This window comes from Mytilus edulis, chromosome 11 (genome assembly GCF_963676685.1).
Source record: "Mytilus edulis chromosome 11, xbMytEdul2.2, whole genome shotgun sequence".
NCBI lineage: Eukaryota > Metazoa > Mollusca > Bivalvia > Mytilida > Mytilidae > Mytilus > Mytilus edulis.
The window spans coordinates 75980573-75993819 of record NC_092354.1 but is presented as its reverse complement, the minus strand read 5'-3'; positions in this window follow the sequence as shown (position 1 = coordinate 75993819).

Below are 13247 nucleotides of genomic sequence, written 5' to 3'. Positions count from 1 at the left end.
GGGGGGTAGGGGGGTCAGTGAAAAAACTATTTGAATTAAGTTTTTTATCCTTCATTGAACTTTTGATGTCGTCCCTTATTCCGAATCGTCAGTCAATATGTGTTCTACAAGGATCACCAGCAGTCAGGAACTACAACCGTCAGTTATTGCATGTTATATCGTAATGTCCCTGTTTTTTTCTTAATTGGAGAATTGCGTGTTAATAGCAGATTTTTTATTTTTTTCTGTTTAATATATATGTCCCTCTCATGAAATCGAGACAATTAAGAGCGAGACATGTTTCATGTGTGTAGTCATCTGTCTGTCGAAGGCTGTATGTACATCAAGATGTTTTTTTTTTTTGATTTTTTTTGTCATCGGGCTACAACTGTCCCCAAATATTTACAAATATGCGAATCCTAGAAGGGGTCTGACATATTCCCGTACATGGTATATACATTATACAATTATATCGCGGCTCGTACGTTCTTGGTAAATTGTGATTCTCTAAATATTGAATTTGACTTAATGATAGCACTCTCACTTATAAAAGAATCTTAAACTTACGTTCTCTGCATGAGAAGAAAAACAATATATATATTACTGTGTATGTTTAATTAGAATCTATAATGTATTGTTGTGACATATTTGTGTGTAATAATAAGTAAGGCAGCAACCATTTGATTTTCGGGGGGGGGGGGGGGGCTATGGTTTTTTGGAGAAAAAAATAATTTGTTTTTGATTCTGAGAAAAAAAATTGTTTGTTTCACCCTCAGCTGCCACTATATGTAATGCTAAAATTGAAAGAAAAAAATTGTTTTCGACTTGTAGTTAAAAAAAAATTTGCCCAGAAAAAAAAAGAGGAAATATAAAGAATAGATTAATGTATTGATAGTTGCATAACGCTCAGTGACAAATATGTTATGCACGTCTAGGAGGAATAAGATAGGCATAATAATTAAGAATAGCGTGAGATGGTGATTTTTTTATGTCATAGAACTCTTGAAACTATAATCTGCCACCCACCCCAGTAACCACCTACACTCGCATACATAATCTCTAAATCAATGTCGCGGCCCCTGCTTCTTGTTTTCTGTTTTAATATCTTTTTCATGATATTACATAAGAATATTTCTTGATACAAACACAATTAAGAGAGGTAACTAGTCTACAATTCTCTACTATTCCATTTCTTGTAATGCTGTATATTGGTTCGGGGACATAAAAATCACCATTTGTTGCTTCATATTTCGGTGTATTAAAATGTTTAATAATACTATACTAGTATAGTGTATATATGTAATAGGTAATATATATGTATATCCTTGTACCATTTATAACTAACAGTATGATAGTCCCAGACTCTATATCTCAATGTTATGAACATCACGTGCTATTGTATACTTCTCTGCTGTCGACTTAAAAATAAAATTACGATAAAACTTCATTATATATATATATATATATATATATATATATATATGTGTGTGTACTGACAAAAATTCCATAAATCATATAGAGGAAAAACTACATCCGTCGATATATTTGTTTTTAATTGGTAACACCCTCCCATCATGGTCTTCGTCCAGTTTCTGGCGCTGAGTACACTAAGGCTGCCGAGTAGGTGTTTAGACGTCCCCCTGAGCTGATATGTATACTTTATCATGTGTAAATCCCTTAAGTTTGCACACATTTGTGTTTGAGGAAATAAAATTGTGACGTCTTGTCTTTGTATTGTATATCAACAGTAATTGTCACTTTTTTATTTAGCTGTAGGATTTTCTTTTAATAATTATAAGATTGTGGTCATTGAAATTTCAAGGACAAGCTTAAGTTCTTACGACCTAATTTATGTCACACAACCTATCATAAGTAAGCTTAAGACTAGTTGATCTAATAAAACAAAAAATGGATTAACCGTTTATCATGTTGTTAGCTATTTCGATTGGATATAAGTGTTGGTTTTACAACTAGTTTTCGTTAATGATATTCATTAGGGACATCATTTTATCAATAAGAATTAATTAAAAAAAGATATGATTTCCAATGATACAGCTCTGATGACATATAAAGTTAACTACTATGGGTCATCGTACGGACTTTAACAAGGAGCGAATTTAGTTATATATATGTTTTAATGCTTAGAAATATCACAAATGCATGTGATATTAATGTTAAGTACGATTATGAATTGCCAAAGACAAAATTGTAACATAACATTTTATTTTTCGAAATGTACTGTAACTATTGATATCGACTATTTTATCCATATCAATATTATAATTCAAATTTTAATTCTTAAATTCAATTTGTCGTGGCATACATCATAAATAAGTTGACAGTATTTTGCACGATCTTTATAAGAATCGATCTTGTCAGGGCATGCATCTATTTTACCAGAGACATATAATACAATATGTCTCTGATTTTACATATAAAAAAATATATAAAACATTTCATTTTAATGACTTCCTCTAATTTATTTTTGGAAGATCAATTGAAAATCTATTTGAAGAAACCTTATCGGCAATGGACATATGCGCCGCATTGTAGTAGTATTTTTAACGAGGCAAATGTATAAAAGAACTGCAGAAATATAATAAAATAATCAGTTCTCTTTGTGAACATTCTTATTATAGACCAAATTTTAATGATGTATATTATAATAAGATGAGCTTGCATATTTAAAACTTTTTATTAGAACACTGATATTTATAAAATAGTAAATCTAGACCCAGAAAGCACAACTTAACCCCATGATTAAAAACTTTTTTCTGTTTTCAATACTTAATTTGTACACCAAAACAACGCTTGTCAAATGAAGAACTAAGAAGTCATAAAAATGCATTGAATTAATTAAAATATTCTAAGAATCGTTCTCTGACTAATTTAAAGTTTATAAGAGTGTTTGTTCTGCATTCGATGAAAATTTTCATTTGTCAGATATTGAGTAATTATTGTGCGTACCCCTTTGTATAATCAAAACATGACATGTATTACGTAATAAATATGCAAGCCATAATGAAAGTGCCGGACGCGAGTTTTTGCCTATTAATCAGCTATAAAAACAATGTCAAATCCGAAGCCATAGTGAGAAATTATTGAGACTTTCTCCTTGACCATAAAAACAAAAATATATTTCACCACCGACAGAACAATATGAATAGCTCAAGTATGCAGCCTCGTACTTTCTGTAACCTCGGTTGCGTGTGTTGTGCTCAGTTAATTGCTCATAATCAACCCTGTCCATGTTGGAGACCTCCTGTAACAGTATCAGTGGGTATACAGACAGATGATGGCATCAATTATGGTTACGCATCAGATTCCTACTTCACTAAAGGCACATCAGCACATTCTATGTTACATGTAAGTTCAGTTTAATGCATTGATTAAAGTTGTTTATGTTTTAAATAAATTTTATTATTTAAATATAGTAGAATACTATTATAGAATATATTGTATTTATCTGGGGTTTTATTTTCCTGACTTGTTATTTTACCAAATCCTACTGAAACTTTACTCAAATTTTTGGGGTATACCTATAGGGATTTCTTTTTTACATGTATAATATGATATCTGTTGTTTACGTAACCGAGGACAGCAAGAAATTGAGAATCTAACTCAATGGACAACATAGTCTTCGTCAAAGGAAATGTATATTGTCAAGAAAGTATAGTGACTATTAAATTTATAACAAAAAAAATCAAAGATATTCTATTAAACGTTTTTATTGTTTTCACAGTCTTATTTGACTATCTTTTCATAAAACAACGTTTAATCTATTTATATTTAAGAGAACCACATAAAAAATAAAGTTTTATATCGATTACATTTACATACGTGGGTTGTAAACAAATAGGATATTTGATTTTAACTGATTGTTTATTGATTTCACAATCATCCTTTTTGATTTCATTTAATCTCCCTTTGAGCTTCAATATCTAATTTTGCTTAAAATTCTTTTTTCATTACACACCTTTTACTATAGTCAACAATACAACTACAATATTGGAGCCAATTTCACAAAACATCGTAAGTCTAAGATTACACTTACGTCAAGTCTTAAGTCGAAAACCAATTTCACAAAAGAACTTACGTCAAAACTTACGACCAACTTTGATGGTACAAAAAATTTATACTAGTATTGTGGACAATACTGGTATTATTGCGATCACCAACTACGGGAGATCCCTAGTAATCCTATCTTTGCTCAACACTTTTAATGAAGTTACCTTATAATGTTAAACGCTTTTGACTCTCCGAAAATAAAATGAAAGTGATAGTCAACTATAGAAATCAATTTTCGTTACCGCATCTGCATTGAACTCTGTAAAAGCATTAGTTTAATATCATTTTGTATGTATATTCAAATTTAGTTTTAATTATTCAAAATCTAATTTAAATGCTTATTATAACAATATTTTGTTAAATTTACTATCCAACTTGAGATAAAATAAATTCTGTTTTGCATATTTCGAAACGACAAATTTAGCAATAGAATATACAACACTATCTCAATCGTAGGTTTCTACATGGCTGGTATATAGATTCAGATTCAATATTTTATTATAGTCTCACCACATACAAACATAAAATGAGATTCACATACATAGATTTAAAACATTAAAACATTTGCATTGCATGTACCAATCTTAAAAAGATTTATGAGAGACTTTTAAGATATACTATATACATATAAACTTATTTTTACACATTTAGAATTAAAAATTCTGACATAATATACATTTTTACTAAATGATATTAAAACATTTGTTTCTTTAAAAACTAGTGAAATAAAATACTATTTCTTCTTAATAAAATGTTGTTGCAGGTTTTGGCAACTATAGCAGCAACATTGTCATTACTAAATAAAAATATAAATTTTTCATTATCTGATAAAAGGTTAAAATGTTCATTAAAATGTAAAGCTTCATGTATCATGATTTGTCTTAGATCCACATATAATGGGCATTTTAAAATGACATGCATTTCATCTTCAACAATAGAGCTACAGTTAAAACATGTCCTCTCGTGGACTTCTTTCTTTTCATATCTTCCAGTTTCTAGTTTTAGTGGAGCTACCCCACATCTAAATTTAGCAAATGAACTTCTGTTCTTTAAAGATATAATATTTTGCAAATAATTTTCAGTACAATAGTTATTTTTAAACAATTTGTAAGTTCTTAATTTACTTCCCTCTGCATATGCAGCAACTCTTGTACACCAGTTTGATTTAAAATTATCAAATACATCCTCCTCAATTTGTTTAATACAATTTTTGTTTAATACATTTGATTCAAAATTACAATATTGCTCATAATTATACAATTTTAACATTTCTATAACTCTAAAACTCCAGTTTTTAATTCTAGTATTACACTTTCGTATAGACCACTTAAAAATTTTAAAATTTATCCTGTGTGGGTCCATTATGGAACACCTAGCCCAATGTCTCAAGACACTTGACCATTGTTTAACGCATGGAGGTTTCCAGCCCATAACACCAGCTATGGCATCATTTGGTGTGTATTTGCCAACACCCATGAAAAATCTCATGGCCCTGTTTTGGACTGCATTTATGCAGGAAAAGTCTCTTGTTCCCCAAATACCTGCGCCATAACTAATAACTGACCATACCATTGTATCATACAGTTTTGAAAAAATTTTGTGCTGGAAACCACCATGTATTTTACTCTTTACAATTAATAATCCTAATGCTCTACTGGCTGACTTCGCTACTGCCTTAGCCATTAACTGATAATCTAAATATTCAGTAAGTAATAAGCCTAAATATTGATAACTTTTTACACATTCTATACTATTACCACCAATAGAAAAAATACATTTAGTTTGTAAAACAGCTGGATTTCTAAAATGCATGATCTTAGATTTATTTATATTAACTGTCAGCTCATTATTGAGACACCATGTATTAAGCACATTCAACATTTTTTGTAAATCTTCTTCATTCTCTGCCATTAAAATAACATCATCAGCATATAACAATATAGCTAATTTTTCTTCATCTATGTTAATACCAATATTCAAAGCATTAATGTCATCAACCAAATTATTTATATATATATTAAACATTATAGATGATAAAACACAACCTTGTTTCAATCCAGAATCAACATTAAACCAGTCAGTCATATTACCATTAATACGTACACTACCTTCTACATTAGAGTATAAAGCTTTTAAAGAATACATAAACTTTGAACTTATACCTAGATTTTCTAGTTTGTTGAACAAAAAAACTCTATTAATTGAGTCATATGCTTTCTTAAAGTCTATAAAAGCTACATATGTTGATAATTTACACTTTTTCCTGGTTTCTATTATTGATGTTATAGTGCTTATATGATCAATTGTACTTTTGCCTTTCATAAAACCGTTTTGCTCGTCGTTAATTATCTCCCTTTCATCTAACCATTTGACTAATCTTTCATTTAAAATACTACAATACATCTTGTATGTGAATGGAGCTAGAGTTATGCCTCTATAAGATAAGGGGTCTCTAGGATCTGATGTAGAACATTTTGGTATTGGGGTTATAATTCCCTTATTCCATATATTTGGTACATTACCAGACCTGAAACATAAGTTAAATAATTTATGTAAAATAGAAATAATAGAGATATTTTTACAAAACTCAGCTTGAATAAGGTCAATTCCTGCACTTTTACAATTTTTTGCATTCATTACAACTTTATGAACCTCATCAATAGTAATTTCCTTATCTAAATCAATACAAATAATATTTTCTTTAAGAATACAATTATCAACCTTATTATAATCTGCATTTACATTTGGGTTTAATAAACTGTGAAAACTGTTTTTCCATTTACTTAAAACAGTTTCTAAATTGTTAGATATAGTTCCATCATCCAAAGTAACTTCATTCGGAATACGCATCTGTCTCTCGTTACCAGTACCAATTTGACCAATTCTACGCCAAAACTGATTCGTATCATTGTCACTAAAATTAACCAGCTCTTCCTGACAGCGGTACCAATACTGACGCTTATATTTTTGTGTAAGCTTGTCAAAGTCTTTGCGTTTATCAACAAAGTCTTTTCGTAATTGTTGTTTTAAGCTACCCTGTTTACAAGTTACATAGTCCCTTTCTGCCGTGCAAACAATGTTCCATTTATTTGTTAGTTTGTCATTCCACCATGGTTTCTTTATTCGTCTTTTTCGATTGTTTGTACTGTTCAGAACTTTGACCTTAGTTTCTAATTTATCATTCATTTCAGAGTGAAGAATTTCAACAAAGTTATTATATAATTTATCAACCTCAAATTGTCTCCCTTTAGAACATTGTATATTATCTATACACATATTAATTTTATCCAATATATCATTATTTGTCATCCAATCACTTGGTATGTTTTTCACATCATATGAAACATATGTATTATTTTGTTGTTTCAAGCTATTTTGAGCACTATGTGATAAATCAATAGAACAAATTTCATTTATGTTATCAAAATTGGTTTCAAATTCCCAACATAATACAGAATGATCAGGTATATGATTTGCTCTAAATGAACCTGGTTGAGCACTTTTATTACATAAAACACTTGCTCTAATAACTTTAAAATTTTTATAATGACACAAACTTTCATATGGAACAACACAGTAATCGACAACCGATAATCCTTTAGTAGAGACATATGTATAATCATCATGGATAGGATATCGCCCATTTAAAACACAACAATTCACTGTTGATAAGAATTCACTAAATATTTCACCATAACTATTGGTTGTAAAATCGGTGATATTACGTTCAGATAATTGGTCTATTCCCTGAATGAAATCGGTATAATTACCTAATCGACTATTAAAGTCTCCACATAAATAGAACGAATTTCCTTTAGGAATTGAATAAATTTGCTCCATTAGAACATCAAAGAAGTTGTGCGCATTTACAGACCTTGCTGAGAATTCTGGGGGTAGATAGACAACACATACATAAAACATATTTGAAGAATTTTCAATATCTGTAAATTTGACCCATAAAATTCCATCTTCCGAATCATTTTCTATTGTTACCTTAAGCATGTTTAGTATTTCCTTTTTGATTAGTATGCCTACTCCTCCTGAGCCGGTTTTTGCACGTACATGTATCTGTTTGCGGTTGTTTCCAAGCCATATATAATTGTTCATACATATATCATTATCATTTATCAAGTGTGTTTCAGCTATGCCGATTATATGTAGATCAAGTTCATTGATACATTCTTCAATTAAAATATTCTTTTCATTGTTAAAATTGCGAGTCCATCCATTGATGTTCCAAAACCCACATCTGTACTAAACCGGTCGTTTATTGCTATGGAAACCACCTCGTCCCCGTACATGTCCTCTTCCATGTCCATTATTCATACCTCTTTTGTTGGTATTTCCATTAAAAGATCCACCATTTCCTTTAAAATTATCATTTTGCTGTGTTCCTATTGTGTCGTCCCTATATTTTGATGGAGTTTGGTTTTGTAGACGAGTAATTTTTCCACCGACTGTTCTATATTCTTTGTCCTTACCCATTGCACGAAGAATGGTTCTGTTATTAAAATCTAACATTCTTTTTTCACGGGGTATATTGTTTTCTACATATACATCTCTGTATTTATTAGAGCTTCTCAATGTAGCTTTTGCTTTAAGTATCGCCCGTTTATTGTCCAGATTGTCAACTTCTACAAAAATTATATCGGGTTTTCTGTCATTTTTCACATCCCTATGTTGGCTCACCTTACGAACTGCCTTATTTACCTTTACATTTGTCAATTTAAGCCCATCCTTGATTAATGTTTCTACTTTCGCTTTTAACACTGCACCGGTGTTGCATGAATTTTCTCTGGTATCAACTACTAGATTTTTAATAACTATATTATGAGTCTGTGAGCTCTGCTCTCTTTCTTTAGTATTACCATTATTTGCTACAATTTCTGCATATGATTTATCAAGTTTATTAAAGTTGTCTTTTAATGAATCTATTTCTGACCGTATCTCGTCCCTGACTTTGCTTACCTCCCCTTTCACTCTGTCTGTTATCACCGTGTTGAATTTTGCGGTTAATTTTCTTTCTACGTTACTTTCAATGTCAGTAATTCTTTTCTCTAATCTGAAAGCAACGTTATATATATTGGGGGTAATCAAGGGGTTTACAGAATAGTGACTATCGAGTACAAAATTTAATGAATAAAAAAAAATTGGAAAATAAAAATATGTAAAGTATTAGTGTCCTTATATAGAAAAGAATTTTTAAAAAGTTCAAATTAAAAGAACAAGTTGAATTAAGAATTGATAAATGACACCCATGCGGACCCTCGTACACATATTTTCTTTATGACCACAGGTAAATAACTTTGCATAAATCCGAGGTTTAGAAATATATATCTTAAACGTGTACATCGATCACAACCCAATAGAAGAAAAAAAACTATAAATACCACCTGTGAATATTAGTGATAATAACTTTCGATGTAAACACTTGATGTAAAATTGACACTTCTCATTAAGAGTGTTTATAACAAAATATTAAGAAAAAAATCAAGATTTTCTGAACACATTGAAATTAATCAAAAAGAAATAGGAAGAAGGAAAGAATTTAATATAGAGAATATATTCGTTTACCGTAAACGATTTGATTCGAATGGAAGACGAACTCCATTATTTTATTCCAAGTCGTAAACTATACAGATGAAAATATAAAAAAAAAACAACGTTATAAACTTTTCATGAAAAAAATTGAATTCAAAGAACCTTATTGATTAAGATGGAATAACGTTTTGTGGTTTAGAACTGGAAATCATCGGTTACGTATAGAAACCGGTAGATGACTTGAAAAATGTTGGACAGAAAATATAAGATTTTATAGTTACGCTCGACGAGAGATAAGTGATGAATTTCTCTATATTCTAAACTGTACACCTCTAACAGAAATTTGGACAACTTTTATTAAACCCTACTGTTTAAGCGGCCGAGCAAGTGTTTTCAATTCGGCAGTTTTTTGTTAAGTATTGAAAACGTTTTTGGAAATCAATTAGAAATTTGAATACAGTCAAACAATTACTAGTTTACATCAGTAGTAAATTTTCATGAAAAATGATAAAAAATTATTATCAAAAATATTAGGTCCTCTTGCTTATTAACCGTAAATATATTTCCATCACCGTCAATGTACATTAAATAATGCAATATTTGAAAGCATGTTTTGAAGCAGCATAATATAAGATCATGTGCTGACTGTTGTTATTTTATATTCTTTTGAAGTAGATATTTACCAAAAAAAACTGATGACTTCTGGTTTTGAGTTCATTTGACATATGCATAAACTGACACTATTTTCTAGTATACATTATTTTAAATGGGGCAGGTGAAAATCGCAAATGATATTGGTTTTTTTCATGTGGCCTTAGCCATTTTGTACTAGTTTTTTTTTTATATCTCTGACACATTATCAATTCCATGTAAAAATAACAAAAAAAATCCATCATTCCGTAAGAAAGAATAATCAGCAGAAAGGACATTAACCGTTGCCAATACAACTGTATACAATTGACCTATGCAGAATCAAAATATATTGAGCACGCATGAGTAAATTTAGTAAAAAAACTTCCAAGGAAATGTTGTGTAGTAAACTTCTGCATGTCTAATATCAAAGACCATTGTGGTTACCATTCAAATGACCTCTACACGAACTTTTCCTAAAGCAATAAAATTAAACAAATGGGGAATGTGTCTATGGGATTGAAATGATGGCCTCACTTATATATATGCACTCATTAGATTGTTACTTTTTATCAAGTGTCTGTTTGCGATGCGCCAATGTATAGTCATCAATGTAGTGATGGATCGTTGTACGATGTAGATATCATATAAATTTAAAAGGGACATAACTGATAAAAAAAAAGAGGCTACCTAAATTTGTAATTGATCAGATCTTTGCAGTTATAAGTAGTGTGTAAAACATATATAAGACTTATACTATATAAGTTTCATAACATTTGGAAGAAAGTGGAAACTAAATTCAGCATTTTGTTCCCTCCATAAAGGGGCATAACTCTAGAACAGTAAAAGTGACACCACCAAACATGATGCGTATTTTGTGGTAATATGCATTGTATATAAGCTTCAATACATTTGAACGAGACCGTGCATTGACTTATAATGGTTTGCTTTATAAATTATTACTTGGATGGAGAGTTGTCTCATTGGCACTCACACTACATCTTCATATATCTATTTAGTTAGGGAACAGACACGAACAATAAAGCCTTTTTTCCTCTTGTAAATGGTTTTACTCTAGAACAGTTAAAGTGACACCACTGAAATTAACACTTGATCGGTATTGTGTGGTATAAGAATTGTGTACAAGTTTCAGAGTGTTTGAGATTGTGGTAAACTGAAGTAAAAGAGATATTTTGTTTTTTTTGCACTTTTCTTATTTGAAAGGGGCATAACTCTAGAACGGTTTCAGTGACACCACTAAAATTCAAAGTGTTTTGTGGTACTGGTAAATACCATTAATTATAAGTTGTATAACATTTGGTTAAAGTAAACTGAAGACTAACTTTCGGACAGACCTATATGTACATGGGCAATTCTTCATGCATCCAATAGGGCAGGATATAATAATCTATTTCAATAGAATGGGACTCAGAAATGAGACAAATTACAACCATAAGAATATCTATTAAACAGACCTAATCACAATCTTAAACATTCTGTAAATGATGCAAATTTGATACCAAAATACACAGGAAATAGCATGTCAATGAGAAACACCGATTTTTGTAGCCAATATTGTTCGGGTATTATCAAAATCTAAGACTACTGGATCCTTGATGAAGGGATATTAAAGATGACAGTAAATCTGCATAGAATAAATTTATTTTACATATATATATATATATGTATATTATACTATAACATTAATATTATAATACAGTTTTATGAAAGACATGTCATTTTGAACAAGAGGCTCTCAAGAGCCTGAATCGCTCACCTGGTAAACAATGCCTTATTGAACATATTGAACCATGCCAGGCAGACATGTACAGCTAACAATTCTTCAATATTACAAATATCAGGGGCATTATACCTGAAAAACCAGTTACCAAATTCGGCTGAAAATTTCAGGACAGGTAGACCTTGACCTAATAAATACTTTAACTTCTTGTCTTATTTGCTCTAAATGCTGGAGTTTTTGAGATATAAGCCAAAAACTGCATTTTACCCTGTGTTCTATTTTTAGCCATGACAACCATGTTTTTAGACGAAATAGAAAATAAAACACAAACTTTATTTTATACACCCTACTGATCGTTCAGTTGAAGTTTGGTTGAATTTGGTTGAGTACTTTTAGAGGAGAAGATTTTTTAAAGTTAGCAAATATGATGAACAAATTGTGAAAAATTGTCATTAAAGGACAATAACCCCTTAAGGGGTCAATTGACAATTTTGGTCATATTAACTTATTTGTAGATCTTACTTTGCTGATCATTTTTGCTGTTTACAGTTTATCTTTATCTATAATAATATTCAAGATAAAAATTTCCTTAAAATTACCAATTAAGTGGCAGCAACCCAACAACTGTTTGTTTGATTCATCTGAAAATTTCAGGGCTGATAGATCTTGACCTAATAAACATTTGTATCCCCTGTCAGATTTGCTCCAAATGCTTTTGTTTTTGAGATATAAGCCAAAAACTGCATTTGACCCCTATGTTCTATTTTAAGTAACAGCGGCCATGTTTTTTGACGGATCAAAACTCGAAGCGCACACTTTGTGTAGTATAATCTAAGGAACAATCATGCTAAGTTTCATTCAAATCCATTCAGTAGTTTCAGAGGAGAACATGTTTGAAAAATTGTTAACGACGACAGACGACGACGACGGACGCCAAGTGATGAGAAAAGCTCACATGGCCTTTTAGGCCAGGCGAGCTAATAAAAACAGTAAAACTGTAATTATCTAGAACATCTATACGCATATAAACAATAAAGATATGAAAGTTACAAAACAACTTGACTTAATACATGTAATTTGAATCGTTTATATACAAGCTACTAAATGAAAATATTATGTGGTACTAAATGGAGCAACTGGTTGCCAGACATTTGTTATTTGTATTTTTAATATTTAGTTTCTGAAATATTAATCAAGACTGAAACGAACCCCAAAATTGCATGAGCAGAGAAGTAATTTTTGGAATAAAATATCTTTACTATTACAAATTTTCTTTCTGTATTGAAAT